This window comes from Cervus elaphus, chromosome 22 (assembly GCF_910594005.1).
Source record: "Cervus elaphus chromosome 22, mCerEla1.1, whole genome shotgun sequence".
NCBI lineage: Eukaryota > Metazoa > Chordata > Mammalia > Artiodactyla > Cervidae > Cervus > Cervus elaphus.
In genome coordinates, this window is record NC_057836.1 from 2,208,063 (window position 1) to 2,229,502 (window position 21,440).

General features: G+C 48.2%; 1 long non-coding RNA gene across 1 annotated transcript; it reads right to left on the reverse strand.

Annotated features, from left to right (window-relative positions):
- Positions 1-1,881: 1,881 nt before the first annotated feature.
- Positions 1,882-20,426, reverse strand: LOC122680034. The gene is made up of 3 exons (XR_006336586.1): positions 20,416-20,426; positions 8,673-8,675; positions 1,882-1,977 (listed from the first exon to the last, which is right to left on the reverse strand). It is a non-coding gene; the product is annotated as an uncharacterized LOC122680034 (long non-coding RNA).
- Between the last annotated feature and the right edge of the window lie 1,014 nt (positions 20,427-21,440).

Below are 21,440 nucleotides of genomic sequence, written 5' to 3' on the forward strand. Positions count from 1 at the left end.
ATCTCATTTATTGCATTATTCATTTTTAATTGACTCTTTTTTATTTCTTCTAGGTCTTTATTAAACATTTCTTGCATCTTTTCAATCTTTGTCTCCAGGCTATTTATCTGTAACTCCATTTTGTTTTCAAGATTTTGGATCATTTTTATTATCATTATTCTAAATTCTTTTTCAGGTAGATTCCCTATCTCCTCCTCTTTTGTTTGGCTTGGTGGGCATTTTTCATGTTCCTTTACCCGTTGGGTATTTCTCTGCCTTTTCATCTTGTTTAGATTGCTGTGTCTGGAGTGGGCTTTCTGTATTCTGGAGGTCTGTGATTCCTATTTATTGTGGAGGTTTTACCCAGTGGGTAGGGTTGGACGATTGGCTTGTCAAGGTTTCCTGGTTAGGGAAGCTTGCGTTGGTGTTCTGGTGAGTGGAACTTGATTTCTTCTCTCTGGAGTGCAATGGAGTGCCCAGTAATGAGTTTTGAGATGGGTCTATGTGTTAGGTGTGACCTTGGGCAGCCTGTATGTTGGTGTTCAGGGCTATGTTCCTGCGTTGCTGGAGAATTTGCGTGGTATGTCTTGCTCTAAAACTTACTGGCTCTTGGGTGGTGGTTGGTTTCAGTGTAGGTATGGAGGCTTTTGGACGGTCTCTTATTACTTAAAGTTCCATGTAGTCAGGAGTTTTCTGGTGTTCTCAGGATTTGGGCTGAAGTCTCCTGCCTCTGGATTTCAGTTTTATTCTTCCAGTAGTCTCAAGACTTCTCCTACTATACAGCACTGCTAATAAAACTTCTAGGTTAATGGCAAAAGATTCTCCCCTGTGAGGGACACCCAGAGAGGTTCACAGAGTTACATGAAGAAGAGGAGAGGGAGGAGGGAGATAGAGATGAGCAGGAGGAGAAAAAGGGGGACTCAAGAGGAGAGAGACCGATCTATGCAGTTGTCTGTTCCCAGAGTGTTCTCCGTAGCCCAGACACCCACCAAGATTCACAGAATTGGATTGGGAAGAGAAGGGGAAAGGAGGAAATAGAGGTGTTCTGAGGTAGAAAACAGAGAGTCAAGATTGGGACAGAATAATCAACACACTCCTGAATAAAAATGGGAACTGAATATTGGATTCTTAAATGTCCACTATTTATATCATATACTGAAAAACAAAGATTAAAAATCTAGAGTAGAGGTTAGACTCTTAAAAATACTATATTAAAAACAAAAACCAAAACACACACAAAAAATTTTAGAAATATATATGAAGTTTGGTTTAAAAATAGGGCTTCTCTTTTTTTTTGTAAGGTTATAGTGTATTGAAAATGAAAATTAAGGAGTAGTAGAGGAGTAATAGAGGACTTTAAAAGGAAATAAGAGAAAAAGAAAAATAGAAAATAGAAGAGAAAAAGGAAAAAAAACAACACAAGAAAAAAAATTTTTTCCTAATTAAAAAAAATTGTAAAAATCTATGAAAATGAAAGTTAAGGAGTAATGGGGGAGTAATAGGGAATTTTAAAAGAAAATAAAAGAAGAAAAAGAAAAAAGAAAAAAATTTTTTTTTACTTAAAAAAAAAAAAAGTAAAAATATATCTAGGAGTTTCTCTGGAGCTGCTGCGGTCAGTGTGGGTTCGGCTCAGTTTCAGATAGCTCCTCGTTCCAGCTTACGCTTCTCGATATCTACAGGCCCCTCCGGTGAAGTCGGTGTTTTCTAGAGGGATTTTAATCTGTTGCACCAGTCCCTTCTGTAGCGGTTCCCTTTGTTTATTTGGCTTCTGTTTGCCGGTCTCTTCCGTGCCTAATTTCCGCCCTGACACAGGCGGGTGGAGGTGGTCTCCTATTCAGGCTGCTAGTTCCGTCGCGCTGCGGGGAGGGGCTGGTGCCGTTTTCTCTCCGTCTGCGCTGCTCAGGCTCCCGGCTGCTCCATATGGAGCGGGCCCTGCGCTGCGTGCGGTTCCAGCCCCCGGGTGTTCCACAAAAGCGCGGAACACAAAGCTGCGCCTGCCTTTTTGTGCCTTCGCCGTCGGAGCAGCTCAGGCAGCCAGGGGCTTGACGGGCGCACTCTCCCCGGGTGCGGCGCGCCTTCTGCCCCCCGCTCCCCAGCCCCAGTCCCCACCCGCGCCAGTCAGGTGCCTGAGCCCTGTGTCTCGCCGCGACCCTCCCGGCGGATGTCGACCATCCAGAATCTCAGGAGGTCTTTGGTTAGAAACTGGGGGCCTGTTTGCAGTGCGGTAGGGGATGCGGTCCTTGGGGCCGAGCCTGCCCCCTTCCCCTCCCCGCTGCCTCCTGCCTCCCGCAGGGCTGGGCCGGTCCGCAGCCTGCGAGCTCTTCTCTGGACTTGCTGGGTCCCTTTGTTCTGCGAACGGCCGGCAGTATGTTCGGGCCGGTTAATTTTCTCTCTCTCTTTTGCTATCCCACAGTTTAAGTTGGTAACTCACAAAAGCTCCCTCTGGTTGCCCTCAGGGCACTCCAGCCTGGTCCTTACCCTAAGCAATGCCACCCGCTCCTCTCTGTTCTGTCCCCACTTGCTGGTGGCAGATGTGGGCGTCTGGGGTTCTTTTCTGCTGGGAGTTGCTTTTAGGCACGTAATCTGTGATTTTTATTTATTGTTCCCCTCCCAGTCAGGTTGCCCTCCAAGATTCAAAAACTTCCCCCAGACCCACCAGTGTGAGGGTTTCCTGGTGTTTGAAAACTTCCTCTATTAAGACTCCCTTCCTGGGACGGATCTCCGTCCTTAGCTCTTTTGTCTCTCTTTTTATCTTTTATATTTTGTCCTACCTCCTTTTGAAGACAATGGGTTGCTTTTCTGGGCGCCTGATGACCTCAGCTAGCGATCAGAAGTTGTTTTGTGAAGATTGCTCTGCGTTCAGTTATTCTTTTGATGAATTTGTAGGAGAGAAAGTGGTCTCCCCGTCCTACTCCTCCGCCATCTTGGCTCCTCCTCCTGTCTCTGCTTTTTTAATATGCTATCTAGGTTGGTCATAACTTTTCTTCCAAGGAGCAAGCATCTTTTAATTTCATGGCTGCAGTCACCATCTGCAGTGATTTTGGAGCCCCCCAAAAATAAAGTCTGTCAGTGTTTCCATTCTTTCCCCATCTATTTGCCATGAATTGATGGGACCGGATGCCGTGATCTTAGTTTTCTGAATGCTGAGTTTTAAGCCAGCTTTTTCACTCTCCTCTTTCACTTTCATCAAGAGGCTCTTATAGTTCTTCTTCACTTTCTGCCATAAGGGTGGTGTCATCTGCGTATCTGAGGTTATTGATATTTCTCCCTGAAATCTTGATTCTAGCTTGTGTTTCATCCAGCCCAGCGTTTCAAATGATATACTCTGCATATAAGTTAAATAAGCAGGGTGACAATATATAGCCTTGCCTTACTCCTTTTCCTATTTGGAACCAGTCTGTTGTTTAGTGTCCAGTTCTAACTGTTGCTTCCTGACCTGCATACACATTTCTCAAGAGGCAGATCAGGTGGTCTGGTATTCCCATCACTTTAAGAATTTTCCACAGCTTGTTGTGATCCACACAATCAAAGGCTTAAGCATAGTCATTAAAGCAGAAGTGGCTATTTTTCTGGAGATCTCTCGCTTTTTTGATGATCCAGCGGATGTTGGCAATTTGATCTCTGGTTCCTCTGTCTTTTCTAAAACCAGCTTGAACATCTGGAAGTTCATGGTTCATGTACTGTTGAAGCCTGGCTTGGAGAATTTTGAGCATTACTTTGCTAGTGTGTGAGATGAATGCAGTTGTGCAGTAGTTTGAGCATTCTTTGGCATTGCCTTTCTTTGGGATTTGGAATTCCCAAAGAATTTAGAAGGGCTTAAAATTCACAGTGAGAAGAGCAGCAAACAGATTTATTACCAAGGAGTGAGCTGGATTTGGGAAACTGGATGGTGTTTGGGAGGAGAGCTGGTCATTTGCTGAAAGGCACATAGACTAAGTCTCATCACTGAACACCAACTCGGGTGGATTCACGGAAGGTGAGAGGTCAGCGCAGCTGTGCTTCCAGGCAAATAGGTCCTGGCAGGTGCATTACTTCAGCCACAAACTACAGAGGATCAGGTTTACTTCTCCCCACACTGAAACTTCCTCAGGTTGTGTGGTCTGTCTCCGACCTGCAGCTGGGCTAAGTCCACTCCCAGGGAGAGAGGAAGGGTCCTGCCCAGAGCAGCCCACACCATGTGTGATGTCAGAGCACAAGACCTCTGCTTTATGGGGGAGGAGAGCATCCCCGGGTATTGATCAAGCATCACAGACATCCCAGGAAAGAGACCACAGGGGCCAAGGATGACAGGGCCAGAGTCCAGACACTCTTAGAAAGGAGACAATAGGATGTGAGGGGTGAGGGACAGACGTGCCTGGGGCTTTAAGGTTGGGGGTGGGGTGGACCATGGTGTTGCTCCTAAAGCCGATGCTGGGGCCACAGGTCGGGGAAGGATCAGGGCCGTGGGCACCACAGCAGGGCTCCCGGGTAAGCCCCACGTGTCTGCAACATCCCAAGGGAAAGGTCCACATGTGTTTGGTAGAATTCCCCAGTGAAGCCCTCTGGTCCTGAACTTTTGTTTGTAGGAAGGTTTGGTTTTGCCTTTATAAAATTACAGACCCGACCTCATTTCTAGTGATTGGACTGTTCATGTTACCTATTTCCTCTTGCTGTTCAGTTTTAGTGGGCTGTATGCTTCTAGAAAGCTGACAGTTTCTTCTGGGTGGCCGAATTTACTGAAATATAACTGTTCACAGCATCCTCTTATATTTTTGTTTCTGCAGTATCACTTGTGGTTGCTTTTTTCATGTCTTATTGTGTTTATTTGGGTCTCCTCTCTGGCAAACTATTATTAATAAGTGGGTGAATGAAAAGGTCCCACTGTACAGCACAGGAAACTGTATTCAATATCCTGTGACAAACCATAGTGGAAAAGAATATGAAAAAGTGTGTGTGCACGCACGTGCGTGTGTGTGTAAGACTTCCCCAGTGGCTCAGCGGGCAGAGAATCCACCTGCAATGCAGGAGACACAGGAGACCCACTTCCATCCCTGGGTCTAGAAGATCCCTTGGAGGAGGAAATGGCAACCCAGTCTAGTATTCATGCCTGGAAAAATCCCATGGACAGAGAAGCCTGGTGGGCTACAATCCAAAGGGTTGCAAAGAGTCTGACACGACTGGATGACTAAGCATGCATACAAATGCATATAAATATATATATATATATATATATATATATATAACCGAGTCACTGCCATATAGCAGAAACTAGCAACATTGTAAATGAACTATATTTCAATAAAATTCAACATAAAAAAAAGAAAGCACCCACTGGGCCTACAGGTTCGGAGCTCCAAGGGCTGGTCTTGAGAGAAGGTCGTTATCTGCACACTCGGGTTCCTGCGGGCTACCAAGCCTTCTGCCCTCACCTTTCCGCTTCAGTGAGAGCGTGTTTGCTGTGAAGCCGCTCATTTCTCTGAGGTCATGGCACCGCCTGTGTTTTCCCCGGTTCCTCTTCGCCAATCTTGTCAGCGTTTCTGAGTTCCAGCTTCAGCTGTTACCATCTCTAGACTGGATGATTTTGCCAGCAGTTCCTGAAAATATGTATTTGTGTTTTCATCATTTTGCTCGGTTTCCTTAAGGTGTTTTCTACTTTCTTTCTGTGGTTTGGGGGGCCCCACAGAACTCATTATGGGAGAAGTGCAGGAGAAGATTCTTGAGAATCCCTCAGACAGCAAAGAGATCAAACCAGTCAGGCCTAAAGGAAATCGACCCAGAATACTCACTGAAAGGACTGGTGCTGAAGCTTCAATACATTGCCCACCTGATGCAGACAGCCAGCTCATTGGAAAAGACTGTGATTCTGGGAAAGACTGAAGGCAAAAGGGTAAGGGGGGGACAGAGAATGAGATGATTAGATGGCATCCCCAACTCAAAGGACCTGAGCAAACTCCGGGAGATGACAGAGGACAGAGGGGCCCGGCACGCTGCAGTCCACGGGGTAGAAAAGAGTCAGACATGGCTTAGCGACCGAACAACAGCCACAGCGGGCAGAGGGCTTTGCTGCCCACGTGCAGTGATTCCCCCCGGCCTGAGGGGACCTGGGCTGCCAAGGAGGGCAGGAAGAGGTGGGGGGGGCAGTGGAGACAATCCGCAGGGCCCCCCGCCTCCTGCCCACAGGACTCAGGGCACCACGGCCCCCACAGTGCTGGGCCAGCGTCTCCTGCCAGGCTTTGTGGAGCTGGTTCCAAGGGGAGGCAGCCTCTCATCAGAGGGCTAGCCGTGCTTACATGGCTTAACTCTGTTTAAACCTGCCTGTTGTTGCCGATGCTCTCTGTCTTCGGGGTTCGGGAGCTGCCAGGCCATGCTTAGAGAAGTCACACTGTAACTGTCCCCAATCCCACCATCTCAGCCATTTATCTCCCTCTGCCTTCCAGAAATGCTGATGGAGCAGGGGTCCTGGGGGGTTGCTCTCCTGAGACACGGCTCTTCTGCTATGAGGCATGAGGCAGCCTGGCTCTACTGCAGAGACCCCACCTGTCCTTGAGCCTCAGACAGCAGCCCAGAAACCCGTGTCCAAGGGTGCCTGCAGCCCTCTGACATCTGGGCTTCTCCTGGCCTTTCCCCTGAAGGGCACACAGGGACCCCAAGCAAAAAAGAGGACCAAAATCGAAAATGCTTTCTCAGGGGTCCTTGCCACTATTCAGGGGCAGTGGTCTTTCCTGGTGTAGTCCGTGGGCTGGTTTGTGGCGAGCATGCTGTTTGCACACAAGGATCTCAGAGACCGCTCCTCTGGACGTGGCTGGGAAGGGGTTCTCTCTCCCGGTTACCTTTGTTATTGCTGTTTTGTTGTTCAGTTGTGTCTGACTCTTTATGACCTTATGGACTACAGCACCCAGGCTTCCCCATCCTTCACCATTTTCCTGGAGTTCACTCAAACTTGTGTCCGTTGAGTTGGTGATGCCATCCAATCATCTCATCCTCTGTTGTCCCCTTCTCCTCCTGCCTTCAATCTTTCCCAGCATCAAGACCTTTTCCAATGAGTCATCTCTGCATCAAATGACCAAAGCATTGGAGCTTCAGCCTCAGCATCAGTCCTTCTAATGAATGTTCAAGGTTGATTTCCTTTAGGACTGACTGCTTGATCTCCTTGAAGTCCAAGGGACTCTCCAGAGTCTTCTGCAGCACCACAGTTCAGAAACATTAATTCTTCAGCCTTCAGTCTTCATTATGGCCATTACATTTACTCCATCCTATTAGAAACAAGAAAAGAGACACACACACATCTTGACCAACAGGAAGCACAGGCTTGGGACCTGTGTTCTCTCTGTATCCTGACTGGGGGGCCCTCAGCAGCGTCCCTAAGTATCTCCACCTGTGAGTATGTCCTCTCTGAGGTTACATCTTCCTTTCACCCCTAATTCTTCATGTGACGGCTCAGGGGTCCACAGTCCATCTCCCCAACAGGCATGGTCTCTCAGGACTCAATGACCAGGTCCTGGCCCTTCAGACAAACTGGAGCAGCTTAGGAGCCTGTCTGTTGATTTGATAGACGAGGTATCCGAGACTGTTAAAGGTCATTTCCCCAGGATCACAGAGTCCATGTCCTGCTCAGCGCCTGGCTCTCAGGGGCCTCATTCCGAGTTCCCCACGACAGCAAGGAGCCTGTCCCTTCCCGCCGTCCTACCAGTCCTGTTGGTAGGTGCCAAATAAGCGTCTGCTGAACAACTGAGTGAGTGAATTAACGATGCCCTTTGCATCTGACCCTTCTCCATCTGCAGAGGCTGCACTGCCGGGCTGACCACCACCTCTGGAAAAGCCAGGCTTACAGACAAGAAGACTGCTCCCGGAGGAGCCGGAATCCACCCCCAACAAGATCCTAGCTCATGGCCCAAATAGTCCGATGGCAGGAGACCAGGCAGGTTTCCTCCTGGGTCCCCTGGGAGACCAACAGCGCCCTGAGCAGCAGGAGGGGGCCTGGGCTCGGGGGCCCGGCGAGGAAATGTAGTCGCGGAAAAGGCCCACCCGCCGCCCTGGACCCGAGCGTCCACGCGGCCTCGCTGAGCGCCCCTCCTGACACTTCTGTCTCTGCTCCCCTCCCGTCTGCTGTGTCTCTGCTCCGGAGGGAGCGTGTCTCTGCAGCGCCCCAGGGACCGACGCTGCAGCAAAGCAAACAGACTTTCGGCACAGATCCTGTGCATTGTAAACACGATTGTAAACAATATCAATCATTTGACCCAGAGCTTCTGCTTCGGGTGAATGAGAGTGTGCCGGGGAATAGGTGTGTGGGGCCTCAGGCATGCAGACACGTAAGCGTGGGTGTACGTGCCCTCACACGTACACAGTGTTGCTCTCAATTCCTACACGCAGATCAATGCAAATGTCATATCAGGGCTATTTCTGAACAATGGTTTGCGAAGAACACATCTTCACCCCTGCAGGCTGAGAGCAAACCCTCCGTCTCTCACTCTGCCCTGTTTCTCACCCCCTTTTGTCCTCTTTTGCAGCCTTGACAGCTTGTCAGCACATCCACCCCGTGGGACCACCATCAATTCAGCTTCATCCCCAGGACAAGTGTCTGTCCCGGAGTCCTCCAGCTCCCAAAGGTCTCCGCTGCCAGCTCAAGCCGTCTTTGCTGAATCCCAAGAAAAGTCACCTTCTGCATCCCGCAGTGCATACTGCTTGGGATCTGTTCTCTAATGGTTTCCAGCAACTTTCTTCCGATGAATAAAGCATCACACCATAATACTTGAGGTAAGACAAGAAATAAGAGGTGGCGTGTTTAGGGTAAGGTAGAAAACAATACAGAATAGTCTTCCTGGCTGCATTTAGACAATTCCATCTGTTCAACCAAAGGATGGCATAATCCTTCCACTTTTTCCAGTGATGTTTATGGATGACATTCTAGGCTTCCTCACCCACCCCACTGGCTTGGGGTGACCTCTCCTGGGCTGGACACCTTCCCTGAATACCCCTGGCTCAGCTGGAAAACACCTCCCTGGTCTCACCTCCTCACCTTTTCTTGCGTGCCTTCTTCCTTACACACAAAACCCAGAGAGCGAGGCTCCCTGTCTGTACACTTGAAGTCTGGTCGTTGTGTCCTAAGCCCTGGGGCTGAGAGGACAGGGGGACCTGATGGAAGAGACTGCAGAGAGGCAGTGCTTCCTCCAAAGGCCTCGAGCCCTGAAGTATGTTTCCCAAACCGGGTTTTTCCCAAGCATGTCGAGGAGCAGAAGCAGTAAGGATCTCGGGGACTGTAGGGCATGGAATAGCAACCACCTTCGTCCTCAAGAAACACTGGTGTTTTGGAACCACGCTGTTGATGTCGTTTACTGCAGCTGAAGACTGAGACTCGAGACAGACACCCTGGTTATCTTCCAGGCTTGTGAAGTTCTAATATGTGCTGGGTTTCAGCTCGATAGTTATTTCTCTCTTTTTAAATTGAAGTATAATTCATCTACAATGTTGTGTTATTTCTGCTGTACACCAAAGTGATTCAAATATATATACATATGTACATATTCTTTTGCATTTTTTCATATTTTTTCCACTATAGGCTGTTCATATAGGATATTGAGTAGAGTTCCCTGCACTGTGCAGTAGATCTTCGCTGTTTACTTTATGTATAGTACTGTATGGCTTTTAATTCCAAACTAATTCATCCCTCCCCACTACCGTCCCTTTCATAACCACAAGTCTGTTTTTTACGTCTGCAAGGCTATTTCTATTTTGTAAGTAAGTTCATTTGCACTATTTTCTTAGATTCCACCTACAAGTGATAGCATATGACATTTGTCTTTGTCTGGCTTAGTTCACGTAGTATGATCATGTCTAAGTCCATCCAGATTGCTACCAGTGACAACATTTCATTCATTTTTATGGCTGAGTAATATTTCATTATATATACACACCACTTCTCCCTGCATCCGTTTCGTAGCTATGTCTGAGCACACGGAGCAGCCAGGCACCAGAAAGTGTCGGGAATGCCAGGATGAAACCAAGCTCGTGGAGTGTTTATGGGTCAAATTTCACCAAAAGTCTAAACATGGAGGAGAGGAGCATGCAGAAGGCTGGGGGCAGGAGCCCAGCCTGGAGGTTCGCGGCCCCAAGCAGGAAAACAGCAACTTGTAAAACATCACTCAGTAGTCAGGTTCTGTCAGAACCCATTTTATTTGAAAGCCTGAGTTACCAGGAAGGAAGAGATGAACACCATCCTTGATGTGAAATTGTTGAAAACCACTGGTTGGAGTGCTCCCAGCCTTGCCAGATGCTTCAGCACAGCGCCGAGAGCAGCAGAAACCACCTACTTGCTTCACAGACTCCCCGCCCCCCCAACCAAAATACGTATGATACAATCCTGCTCTGAGTCTCCGTTCCAGGACTCAGCTACATAAATAAAAGTTCCAGGAAGAATAAATCTTTAGAGGCAACAGAGAGATGAACATTTTCAGACAGTTTCATAAACTTGTGAATGATATTTAAATATTGAGAATGCGAGCCCAGCTGGGCATGCTGTGAACTCCTCCGTCATGACAGCCTTGTCATAAACGCTGAAATTCATAAAACAATGGCCTCCTTCCTGGATCACAATACATTAATCTGGCTGACCTGCTGTCCTTAACTGCATGCTCCAAACCCAAACCCAGTGGAGTGTGTGCAGGTGTGTACATGCATTTGTAAGAACGTATGTATGGCTGTGCAGGCATCTTTGCAGCTCTCTCATTTTTATGATATTTACTTTGATTTTTATTTTTTTACCGAAGTATGTTGATTTCCAATGTTGATTCAGTTGGTTCAGTTATACATGTATGTACATTCTTTTCCATATTCTTTCCTGTTATGGTTTATCACAGGATATTGAATACAGTTCCCTGCGCTGTTCAGTAGGACCTCGCTGTTTATCCTTTCTATGTATGAGAGTTTGCCTCTGCCAGCCCCAAACGTCTGCTCCATCCCTCCCCTGCCCCCTTCCCACTTGGCGACCACCAGTCTGTTCTCTAGTCCACGAGTCTGTTTCTGTTTCATAAACAGAGTCCGTTTGTGCCGTGTTTTAGATCCCACACATAGGCAATATCATCCGGCATTTGCCCTTCTCTCTCTGACTTACTTCACTCGGTAAGATAAGCTCTAGGTCCATGCATGTCACTGCAAATGGCATTATTTTCTCCTTTCTTATGGAGCAGCTCATTTTTAGACGTGTCACTTCTTGGCTCCTTCTCCAGCTGGGAATTTTAAATGCCTTGTGTTTTGAGAAAACCTATAAGGATGAACATGTGGATTTTGGAGGGTGAGAACAAATAAGGAATACTGATACATTCTGGTTGATTATTTTGACAGTTTTGAATCCCTATAGTACTTTTAAAAGCAAATCTTGTGAAAGTTTTTATTCTGTTCAGTTGGCCAGAACAAAAAACAAACTCGAGAACAGTCTTCATGTTATGTATTGTGTGCTATTTAGTCTGGGCCCTTGGGCTATGAAAACCTGTCCACATCCATGGGGCATCAACACCTGTCTGGCATTAGTAACCAGTCTTGATTTGGAGAACACTGGGCTAAAACTCTGACATCAGAGAGGATCCTAACAGGCAAAAGGTTCTACTCCAACATCTAGAGACTTCCCAGGTGGTGACCGTGGTTAAAAAAAAAATAAATAAAATAAAAATAAAATAAACAGCAACAAAAAAACCTGCCTGTCAATGCAGGAGATGTGAGTTAGATTTCTGGGTCAAAAAGACCCCCTGGAGAAGGAAATGGTGACCCACTCCAGTCTTCTTGCCTGGAAAATTCCTTGGGCAGAGGAGTCTGGCGGGCTACAGTCCATGGGATCACAAGGAGTCGGACACCACTGAAGCGACTTAACACACAGGTTTTTCACCCTTTGGATGGAACTCTTCATGGTCTTGTGAAGTTCAGACTAGATAGTCAGTGTCTTTCCAGCACCCAGTGACCGACCCTGAGACGTGATGCTGCTATTTTTAACCCCATCATGTTGTGTAGACAGTCTAGGGTCCTTATAGGTGGCTTCATATAAACACTGTGTGTGACATTGAGGGGCATAAATTGTGGGCAGAGGTGACGGGGAGTAACAATGAGACCACAAGCAAATGTCAGAGACAATGGGTAAGAATACATTCAGGATCTGATACCATGCCAGCAGTCTAGAAGCCTCCAACACCACTCACAATGACGCTGACCTGGAAACCACCTGCGAGGTTGCAGGTGAGGACGTTAAGGTAAGGAAAGCCTGGAATACCCCCCAAAGCCGCTCAGTGACTAACTGGGTTTTCTGTCCTGGGGGAGCAGGGGAAGTCTGGGGCCTGCCGATGGCTGCCATGAAGCTTGGCCGCCATCTCGGTCATGAGGCTGGGCAGAGGCTGGTCTGAGCCTGCTTGCCCTCCCGTCCGTCACTTCTCTATTGTTAATCTAGAACGCGGGCGCCAGCCTCAGCCCACATAACAGATTTACACGTTTGTAAATCATGTCACTGTCATGCTTTTACTAAGTTATTTATTAAGCACTCTTCATGAGCAGAGGAGCTGGTGGGCTGCAGTTCTTGGGGTCGCCAAGAGTCAGACACCACTGAGCGACTCAGCACGGCACACGCATAGATGGTGGCTCTGGAAACACGTGAATGAAGCTTGCAACTCTCCTCTCTGCTGTGGGTGAGACAGACAAAATATACAGACAATGTTAGAAGTGTAGATTAAAACAAAACATGGTAACTAGTGTGGGGAGCCCCCGGGTGGAGGTTGGATTGCTGTTTTAAATGGACCATCAGGGAAGGTCTGACGGGAAGAGTAAAACCGAGCAGAGACCTGGAGGAAACGAGGGACAGGCAATTGCAGATCCTCTGGCTGAAGCCACTGAATATGATGGTCTATTTTAAATCCCCTGCACCACTCATCAAATTTTATTTCTCAGTCAAAGCTTGCAAAAACTTTCCAGGAAGTTTCAAAGAACTTTCCCTCTGCAGCAAAATGCAGTAGCAGTTCTGCTCTAAAAGCACTGAGGAATGAACAGCCCCTCTGGCTGTAAACCTAATGTCTGCAATTTATTGTGTACCCATCTCAGGTGGTAAAATAAATACACCACATTGCACAGACACAGACAGAACTTCGTCATGAAGGCAGAGCATGCAGACAGCGATCAGGGTCTCATGAAAAAAAATTCAAGATGTCAGCAAGCCAGTTATGTGTGATCACAAGCAAGTCACTTAAAAATCTCTGAGTCTCAGGTTATCCACATGATAAAGTGAGAACGCATCTGCTATGCCTGGAGTGTAGAGTATCTGGGAGCTGCAAGGACATGATGGATGAGAAGATGCTCAGAGTATGAAATCATTCCCCCGAGAGGGTCCTGCACTTGGTGCAGGAGCCTCAGAGCTGGGAAAGCTACAGTCCCTGTACTTGGGTTGCTGACAACAGAGGGTAAACAGATGCGGGCAGAGCCACGGCTGAGACGTGGCTGAAATACACAGGAGGGGCTTCCAAGTATAGACATGCGGGGCACGTGGTGGGTTTCCCACCCTGGAAAACCTCCTGTGACCCACTGTTAAACATGCTGAACTACATGTAAAAACAGCATGTTAGGGGTGTAGTCAAGCTTGCATAATATCCCAGGGAGTCCTCATGGCCCAAATCCACGCTGTGCTGATGCTGTGACTGCCTCAGAGGGACTCGATGACCCTGGACCCTGGAGAGTTGGGTCCTGAGGGAGGCAGGGGGATGGCCCTAGGAGAGGGGCTGGGATCAAGACCCTTAAAAAATGCCACCTCCTGGTAGAGGGAGCGGATGAGCAAAGAAAACACTGCCTCCCAATGGAGACCATGGATGAAACAGGAGCTGCCCCTGAGAAGGGGAGGCTAGGTCTCAAGGGGCTGTGTGTGTTAACTCTGCACTCAGTAGCTTTCACTCCCAGGCACGTGGCTGAGGAAAACACACACCCGCCCTGGTGGTGCTGCCACACCAAAACAAAAAAGACAAAACTACCATCCATGAGTTCCCAGGATTTCAAAGGGCACAAAATCACCAGAATCAGGTAAAACACACCAACAGTGAAACATATGGTTTGTGGGCGGAGAGGTGGAAGACATATACACAGGTTTAATATTTAAATAAATAGGTATAATACGTTTAAAGAAAATAAATTTTTGAGTAAAAATGTATTAAAAGAATGAGAAAATCAAAAAAGATCAGGCATATTTGAAAAGCAAATAGAATTTTCAAAGTGAAGCATCTCATCAATTGAATTTAATTCTTAAAGAATGGGTTATACTGAAGGTTCAAACTATCTGAGCAGAAGACAGTTGAATACAAAATAGGTCTCAATAAACCACCAGAAATTCAACACAGAGCAATTCAGATACAGGAAATATGAAAGAAAGTTCAAGTGGAGTGGAGGACAGAGTGAGAAAACCAGCTACATTTAAACTTGACTTCTCAAAAAATATATAGAAAAAATATATAGTTGGGCCTATGGTTTTTCCAGTGATCACGTACAGATGGGAGAGGGGACCACAGAGAGGGCTAATAGCCAAAGAACTGATGCTTTTGAATGGTGGGGCTGGAGGGGACTCGGGAGTCCCTCGGATGTCGGGGAGATCAGACCGGTCAGTCCTGAAGAAGGTCAGCCTTGAGTGTTCACTGGAAGGACTGATGCTGGGGCTTAAGTTCCAGTTCCTCAGTCACGTGGTGCGAGGAGCCTGCTCATTGGAAAATACAGATGATGGGAAAGATTGAAGGCAGGAGAAGGGGAAGACAAAGAGAGGACGAGATGGTTGGATGGCATCACAGACTCAAAGGACATGAGTTTGAGCAAACTCAGGGAGATGGTGAAGGATAAGGAAGCCTGGCGTGCTGCAGTCCATGAAGTCTCAAAGAGCTGGACCAGACTTAGTGACTGAACAACAACAGCAAAAAAGGGGAAGGAAGGAAAGAAAGGAAGAAAGGAAGGGAGAAAAAGTAGAAAAAGGCACAACTGAACATAATGGCAAAGACTTTTTCAGAATTAACACAATTAACATATGCTGATAGCTTAATAGATCCTAATCCAGATAAGTGAAATGAATTAATATCAAGATACATCAGTGGAGAACCCTAACTCAAAGGAAAAGGAGAAGACTGCAGAAGCATCCAGATCACCTGCAAGGAGGTGGCTTGAAATACAGCTTATATTTCAACAGTAACAATGGGAACCAAAGGGAAGTGGAATTCTGTCTCCACAGAGTTACACTCACATTTACACCTGGGAAACCACTATTCAACAATGAAGGTAAAAGACATTCTTAGATAATTAACACTGGGAGAGTTTATCTCCCTAAAGAAATGCCTAGTATATTTATTTCAGGGGGAAGGGAAAAGGTGGATAAAGGATTACTGACCAAAAAAAAAAAAAAAAAAAGAGAGAGAGAGAAAAAAGTAAATGGTAAGCCTAAACAAACATTGACTATAGAGGATAATCATGATGGGTAATTTCTATAGCTACGGTGCTGTTAATTAATCATCAAAATAGAATTTGAAGATATCTCCTAGGCACACAGGTGTGATTCACCAGAAAGGAGGAAAAATTGTAAAACTGGGTGGTGGGGTACCTGCCCTGCACCAGGTACAGGGGTTTCAGAGAGGGAAGGCACCTTGGCCCTTCCCTTGAAGAACCCAAACCCCACAGAGGTGAAGAACTTGCAGACGGGTGACTGGCGACACTCTTGCTCACGTCATGGGATGTTTGGAACCTCTTGCTTCATGCGGCTGACCCCACGAGTGCTCACAAGGACTCCTGAGAACTTCCTGTGGGGATGTCACGGGATTGGTCCCTCTGTCTTTCAGCCTTGCCCATTTCCTCAACGTTTTCCATGCAGTCTCTTCCTCACAGTCATGTTCCTTTGAGTAGCTTCTGTCAGCAAATTGCCTTGAGGGAGCAGCTCTATCCTCAAGGTCAAGTCTAGGCTCCTTGGCATTCGTGGCTCTTGAATTCTGTCCTCCAGTCTTCCCAAGCTCAGTTCCCAACTGTGGGATTGGTCCCCAAGCCCAGCTCTCTTCCAACACACAAGTGTGTGTGCACACAGACACCCACACGCGGGTGCTTGCATGCATGATCACATGTACACACACAGGCAAGGACTCACACAAACACACACGCGTGATGATACTGCCTGGTTCCCTCCATTGTCAATGTTCTTTCCACCACCCAGGCCCTAGAGACCCTCGTATCCTCTGCAACTCCTACCCCCGCATACGTTTTGCCCCTCCTTGTCTGAGTTATTGTTACAGAACAATGCTTGTGTCCCCAAAATTCATGTGTTGAAACCCTAACTCCCTATATGGCCATATTTGGCAAACAAGATCTTCCAAAAGCAATTAATGCTCATTGAGATCATGAGGGTTTGGTCCTAAACCCAAAGGATTAGTGTGCTTATAGGAAAAGAAAACTCCTCTTTCTCTCTCTCTGGGCACAGGTACCAGGGGAGAGCATGTGCGATGCAGCAAGAAGGTGGCCGCTGCTACCCAAAGGGAAAGTCTTCACCGGAAGTCAGCCCTTCTGGTACCCGGCTCTCAACCTTGCAGCCTCCAGAACCGTGAGCAATCCGCGTCTGGCGCTTTTTCGCAGCAGCCCGGGCAGACGACCACAGCTGTGAGCACCCATATGGGTGCTCGAGGCGCGCTCTGTTCACTGCTCCCTCCACACCAACTGTTCTGCACGTCACTTGTCTAGTTACTTATTTGTCCCCTGTGTCCTACAAATGACTTTAAGGGCCAGCCTTATGCTTTATTGACTGTATCTCCTGCACAAGGCAGAATTCCAAGAACAGAATAACCCAAGTGCTCAGAGGACGTTTGATGAGGGAACAAAAGGTTCCCAATGTCAGGACAGTGGTCTGGCTAAGGCAGTCGGGCACAGACATTAAAAGATGTAACCATGTGTGTGCTTCCGATTCTGTACAAAACAAAAAGTGTGTTCAAAGTGATCTCTCTTCTCTTGATATTCCATGTGCTTCTTGGCTTCTTTGTCATCAAGATTAATATTTATCAGAATAATTATTTTCAAATAAGATAATAACCAATATTTCAAGCATAAGCCTTCTGACACATGCAGGGAATTCTGCATAGTTTCAAAACCATTCATCAAATCCACTCCGGCTTGAGACAAGTAAGAATAAAGTGCCTGAGTTAGAATTGATTGTTTATTCACTGGCTTACAGACCATGCATGGCACATTGGATACCGCAGAGCTCAGTCTCTGGACACTCTGTGGACATGAAGATCCATGGGACATCTTGGAGACTGAGGTATGTCCTCAGATACACCTGTCATCAGGCGTGCCCAGCCTTTGTCACTTTAGTCAAGAAAGTTCTCCCTAATGGGTTCTTTGAAAACATTCTGTTCCACATGGATGCAACTAGAGATTATCGTACTAAGTGAAGTCAGAAAAAAACAAATACCATATGATATCACATATATGTGGAATCTGAAATATGACACAGATGAACCTGTCTCTGAGACAGAAACAGCCTCACGGATATAGAGAGCAGACTTGGGGTTGCCAGGGGGGAGCGGGTTGGGTGAAGTGGAATTTTGGAATTAGCAGATGCAAACTATCATATATATATACTATTATATATAGGATGGATAAACAAGAAGGTCCTACTTTATAGCACAGGGAACCATATTCGTATCTGCAATAATAAGCTATAGTGGGAAAGGATATGAAGAAGAATATATATATGTGAATCACTTTGGTGAACAGCAGAAATTAACATAGCATTGCAAATCAACTATAATTCAAGAAGAGAAGCAGACACTAGCCTGCACACCTCTGAGGAAGAGTTTTTGTTCCCCTCTTGGACCACATTCAAAGCAATGACTCTTCATTTGGTTTTAATCCCTCTAAATGATTTGTTCATCAGGCCTGGGCTGGTTGAACCTTGGCCACTGACCTTTGCCAGCTTGGCACCTAACCTGTGTCCAGCCTTCCTGTGAGGATCATTAAGCGCCTGTCCCTCTGTTGACTGCTCAGCGGATGGCACAGAACTGCACAATTAACAAAAATTGAAAAATAGGTTTATTTTTCACCTAGCAGAGGGGTTGAAGAATGCACATGGTTTTGAGATTTTTAAAGATTTTTTTAAGATATAAAAACTTCTTTGGAAGAATGTTCCTTATTAGAAGGACGGCAGAGAAAAACCTCAGGTCTCAGGGGAAGTATTTGAAGCCCAAGTTCCATAATGATTTTCAAGTTCAAAGTTGGGCTGCTCTCCTTTTGTTAATGAAGCACTCCAGCCCCAGGCTCTGCAGGTGGCTGTGACAGCCCCATTAAGATGGAAGCACCTGTTTCCTTGTTAGAGTGTCACCTGCCCGCCCCTCTCCATTTGCGGCGAGTCAATTAGTGTGGGCAGCCGTGAGGAAGACCACAGCGACTCCCGTCCTCATCACTCCTGCTCCAGCGTGGGGAAGGGGCTCCAGGGTCAGGGGCAGAGAGGCAGCGGGTTGATGCAAAGAAACACGTGCCTCCTTATCCATGAGAAATACGGCTCCCTCTTAGGGAAGACCTTTAAGGAAATTCACGTGGTTTTAACAATCAAGCCCATGAGCACACAACTGCACATCGTTTATCACAATTTGTCTCTTTTCAAATAGGCCTCAGTCTGGGATGGAAATAGCATAGTGTCCAAACGATTTCTCCTTCACATAGGGGCTTGTAGTCATCATCAGAGATCCTGGATTTGGGGCTCAGAAATAGCCATCTCCTGTCATCCTGCACCCAAGCCCTCTGCAGAAGAGGTTCTCTTCCTGGAGAGGCTCAGAGAGAAGGCATCGGTACCCTCCCCAATGCTTGTTCCTCCCCAGAGTTAGCCCCCCAAGAAGCACCTAGCCCTGACCTCCTCCTCTCTGTCCTCCAGGCTCCAGACTGAACCTGGTGATTTTGGCACCAGCTCCGTGGCCATTGGTGAGCCTGGCCCCGCGGGGCATGCAGAGAAAGCAGGACCGTAGGTGAGCTCTCTCCTCCGTTTAAAGATTCCAGCGAGCCCCTCTTTGCCTCCCTTGGTAAATCCTGAAGGCCTGCCGATGGTGTTGAGAGCCAGCCCTCAAGATTTCAGATCCTCTCCCAGCCCATCTCGCGGGTCTCAGCAGGCCTCCCCTTCTCCCTCTGGCATGAGCCAGTCTCTGCACGCCCATGGTTTTCTGGTCCTACCTTGTCTTCCTCAAATGCCCCCTTCTATGATTTAATCCACCCAGCTTCCACTGATCCCCAAGTCTGACCCCTTTGTGACCCTCACTGGCCCTTCAGAAGAGCCCATGTCTCTTCTTCATGGACCCTTTATCAGCTTAGGAGGGGGGACCCCTGAGAAACCACCCCCTGGTATTGTGAGACTCTGCTTCAAATGGTGGCTCTGCCCCTGGAGACCCTCTCCATCCTTCAAGACTCAGCTCAGGCCTGCTCTTCTGAAAACGTCCTCAAGACCCCCAGGTTCCCAGTCTGCTCAGGCTGCTTGTTATATTCACGAGGGGCCATGAGCTGTGTTTACTTCCCTCAGTCCCGGAGGCAGGAAGACCAAGATCAAGGCCCCAGCAACCTTGGTGCCTGGCGAGGCTCTTCCTGGTTTGCAGACGGCTGCCTTCTCACGTGTCCTCAGCTGGCGAAGGCAGAGCCTCTCTCCTGCCCCTTCTTAGACGGGCACGGACCCCACGTCTGGGGCTGCACCTGCACGAACTATTCCCCTCCCGCAGGCCCACCCCAACACCGTCACGTCGGGGATGAGGCTCTAACGTGTGAGCGTCCGAGGTGACGAGCACCACTCCTCCTGTGACTTCCTGGCCCCTCTCCTTCCTGTTATGGTTCTTCGCAGGCTCCCCATCCTCACACACAGGCCTGTGGCCTGACGTCCAGGAAGGCCCCCACGCCTTTCTCTGGCCGTTGTTTCCTACTTTAATCAGAAGCACACCTTAGGGTCACCGAGTGTCCCCTGCTTTAGTTTTGCATGACCAGCCGCATCCAGAGTTGTGGGGGAGAAAGAACCATTACTCAATTCCCGTTCCCAACTAGACACGTGGCTGAGTCCCCAGCAAACACGGTCCCGGGCTCGCGGTGGGGCAGACCAGGTGCATACAGGCCCCAGGCCCGGGTCGGTCTATGCTTGGGAAGCGCCCTCCCTGAGCCCGTCATCAGCATCCAGGAGCAGGAAGGAGGACGTACATGTCACTGGCACATCGAGGTGCCCAGCCAGAGTGCCCCCCAGAATGTCCAGCTCTGGCGTCAGCCATCAGCCCCCAGTGACACCTGGGTTATCCAAAGGAACTTGAACTTGGTCTCGAAAAGTTCCTGTGAGTAAAAGAGAGCAGGAGAAGGGGGAAGAGGAAGGGGCTGGCATTCGTGGGGTGTCCCCCAGGCTCTGTGCTTCTCTGGGTGCCCCCCTCTATCCTCACCACGACTCCCCAGAAGCACACGAATGTCCCATTTCACAAGTGCGGAACCCAGCGCTTAGGTTCAGTGGCCGGTGGCAAGGCTGGGGCAGAGCTTGAGTCCTCTGGTCCCCGGGCCTGAGACCGTCTGCCCTGGGGCCGGGGCCATGGAGCTCGGCGGAGCGTGCAGAGGTCATCAGGGCTGCTGTGACGGGAACGTCCTGGTATCAGCCCCCGACCCTGCAGGACCCCCTCCAGCTCCCTGCCTGCTGCTGCTGTGTGTGCCCTGGGTCCACACTCGGACATCTTCACCTTCCGCCCAAGACCACCGCCGCCGCCCCACACCAATCAGTGAGGCCGGCTCTGCTCGGATCAATTTCAGTTCATGTAAAATTTAGGAAGTCTTAGCGGGGAGCGAGCACTGACCTTTCAATGTGTGCGAGTGGGGGGACTGACTTGAAATCAGGTCAGTTCTTTCTGGATCAGGACACTGTTTCCACGGCCAGAGCTCCGGGGCTGAGCCGGCGTCCACACCGCCCAGGGTGATTCTGCTTCAGGCTGGTTTTCTCTCCCTGTTCTGCTGGGCAACACCGTGGGGCGTGACACAGCCCCTCCAGGCGTCCCCCGCAGCCTGACCCTGGCTTCATTAAGGACCAGTACGGGGCTAGGGAAGAGCGTCAGTGGGTGAGGCTGCCGGAGGATACCGGCCCCTCCAGCCTCGGCTTCAGACTGCAGGCGGAGGTCTAGGCTGGGGTGGAGGGGAAGGGGTCAGGAACTCGCAGACTGCAGCGTCTGGGCCTGGGCTAAAGGTGGAGAAATTACCACTCAGCAAATGACTTCTTGTCGCCCTTTCAAAGAACAATGAAACTATTGTTCTGGGCCAATGCTTTGGGTTTTGTTTTTTGTTTTTTTTTTTAATTTTTTTTCAATTTAAATTTGAAGGAGTAAGAGTTTGATATATATATATATATTTGCACTTACTTTTTTATTTAATTTTTTCTCTCGGGATCATAAAGTGAAAGTATTTAAATTCATATTTCAGGAGATAAAAGAAGCCTAACATCTTTCATCCACTTTTATGCATTC